Source organism: Sinocyclocheilus grahami, unplaced genomic scaffold (assembly GCF_001515645.1).
Source record: "Sinocyclocheilus grahami isolate Dianchi unplaced genomic scaffold, SAMN03320097.WGS_v1.1 scaffold240.1, whole genome shotgun sequence".
Lineage (NCBI taxonomy): Eukaryota > Metazoa > Chordata > Actinopteri > Cypriniformes > Cyprinidae > Sinocyclocheilus > Sinocyclocheilus grahami.
In genome coordinates this window covers 1,137,574-1,140,617 of record NW_015505419.1, presented here as the reverse complement: position 1 = coordinate 1,140,617, position 3,044 = coordinate 1,137,574, and positions in this window count along the sequence as shown.

Genomic DNA, 3,044 nt, shown 5'->3' with positions numbered 1-3,044 from the left:
GTAGAAAAGAAAAGTGGACACGGAAAATAGATGATTCAAATGTGAATGGACTGAACAGTTCTGAGTGAGTGATATCTTTGTTATGGAATACACGTGTTGGTTCGCAGTGAGTTCACAATTTTAACGTATAAGTTTGCTTTAATTTATTTTCAAGATCTGAGGTAAAATATCTATTGTTGCTTTCACTATGGCTATAAAGATAATGCAAAATAATATTCAAACTCACATTAGACACTTTTAACATTGAATAAAGGACATATTTATTACCTGAGATCATCACTGTCATATTTGGAATGTTGTTCCTGCCACAATGTCGCAGAAAATAAAAAACTTTTCTAAAATAGAATCCCCTGTCGCTTATTGTCACGTGTCGCTGTCACGGGTGGTTAGGACAAAAACTACATGGAAAAGATACTTTTTATTGCATTGTGTCTGGTTGGGACACACTGTGTTACAGTTTGACCCCCCCCCCCCAAAAAAAATCTATAAGCATAAAAATATTAAAGCTGACAAATCTAATAATTGAATCTGCAATTAGGGAAGATCCAGTCTGGGAATGAGCAGGAACAGTTGATTTGCATGGCAGACATGGAGATCCAGATTTTTTGTTTGTTCATTTGTTTTTAATATTCAACAGGCAAAGTTCTTCTGTATCTAAATGCAAAAATGTTCATAATTGTTTGAATAAAACAGACTACTGGGGGAAGAAATCTGAATATTCATCTTGTGACCATCTTGTGATTATTTTAACAAAAGCAACAATAATATAATTATTGTAATAATAAGAATTATATATATAATCGTGGAAAAGTTCATTTATTTCAGTAGTTCAACTCAAATTGTGAAACTCGTGTATTAAATAAATTCAATGCACACAGACTGAAGTAGTTTAAGTCTTTGGTTCTTTTAATTAAGAAACCTGGGCTTCCATACCACCTCAGCAGTGCCACAAACTGATCACCTCCATGCCACGCCGAATTGAGACAGTAATTAAAGCAAAAGGAGCCCCTACTAAGTATTGAGTACATGTACAGTAAATGAACATACTTTCCAGAATGCCAACAATTCACTCAAAATGGTCTTATGAAGTATTCTAATTTGTTGAGATTGGTGGGAATTGGTGGGTTTTTGTTAAATGTGAGCCAAAATCATCGGAACAGTTGCCTTGGTAAACACCACAAATTATAATGTATACTTAAATACAGTTCTACAAAATAACTGCATATTACGTGCCAGTTGTTATCCAGTATTTCTTACAAGAACAAGTATAAAGTGTGACCTTTATTTTTTGGTTGTCTTAGTTAAATTCTTTCTTAAGGATGCAAGAGGCCACATTACTGCTTTATTGTTTCTGAAAACAATGATACCTAGAACACTGAATTATAAAATAGAAGCCAAAGTGGATTCTAAAAATAAATTTTCATCATGAGCACTGTTATGTAGGACACTACTACAGCTTCTGATTAAATCTCTATATCATCTCTGTTGAAAAAGCTTTCTTTTTCTATAGGAAAAAAGTACTTTTGTTGTATCAGGGTACAGTGACGTACAGGAAGTGTCACACGTTATAGTCATAGCTCGTGATCATTCTCATGAGCAGAGTGAAGGTCCCTATTGAGCCATTATGTGTTATGCAACCTGCAAATTCTTACCAACTTTTGCTCTTTAGGCTGAGATAGTGAAAGTTATGGCATCTATCAGAATCCAAACCTTGACCCTACAGTTCAAACAATTAGAGAAATGTTTTGAAATGGTCACTATTGTAGGAGAAAGTATTACACAGACAAATATCAGGGTTTTTTTTTTCTGGGCATAACCTAGATCATTTTCAAGCTAACTGGTTTCGAAGATAGCACTGTACAGATAATTATTAATAATAAGTCTCCTTGCGGCTGCATATAAGTGTCAGACAGATCCAGCTTCATTTGCATCCACTTTTCGCACCTGATTGGACGATGAGAGGCGGCTGTAATGCGCAATCCAGTCTCAGGAGTAATTGACCGCAAATGCATCTATGACTATTTCTCCAGTTGGACTTCACTGGTTCATTGTAAAACGTTACACGTCAAGTTTCCTCAGCTCTAATCACACTGGTTTTCACACACCATGCTCACACATACACATAGTGTGTGAAGACTGCAAGACGCACAATCAGGCCGGCCGCAATTATGTTGATAACAATTACTCTGTGTGCCTGGGGTACTTTATACCCTGAACGTGCACAAGTGGTTGATTTGTGTGGGCATGTCAGGGCGCAGACTAACACAGCGGAGGCCACTGTGTTTGCTGATCAACTACAATCGGCTCAAACCACTTGCATTCATGCCGGAGTCCAATGACAAATTTAAAAGGAGATGAATTGTGATTACAGTCACTGCTTTCTTGGATTTACCATGATAGCTGGAGTCGTGCATCTCATGCAAGTTTAATTAATAAAGCTGGCAAACCAGAACAAGACCCTTGCCATACACAAAATGTGAATAATTAGGGGCATGCAAATAGATCTAGATGACTTGAAAGGAGAGGAGAGGCCTTTGCAAAGAAACTATTTTTTAAATGTTTATAAAAAACATCCTTGAGAAATCATTCTAATATCCTGGTTTGGTGTTCTTATTATCATCCATGCTGAAAAAAGCTAATATTTAAACTATGTATTTTGAGGAAACCATTATATGATTTTTTTCCCCCCAGTATTGTTTGATAAATATAAAGTAACAAAAGAACATTTATTTGAAATAGAGCCCTTTTGTAAGATTATAAAAGTCTTTACTGTCACTTTTGATCCAACTAATATGTCATTGCTGAATAAAAAGTTAAGTGTAACCTTATACACACATTTATTTTTTTATAATTTTATATAAATATATAAAAATATAATTAATAATATATATATAACATTTTTATATTTACAGCTTAATTTTCTTAATATTATTAATTATTATTATTAAAATTATTTAATGGAAATAATTGTATTTCATTAGCTGCAAGACTATTAAGATTTCCATGACTACCAAGAAAACCTCCTCAGATGAATGGGGGGCGGG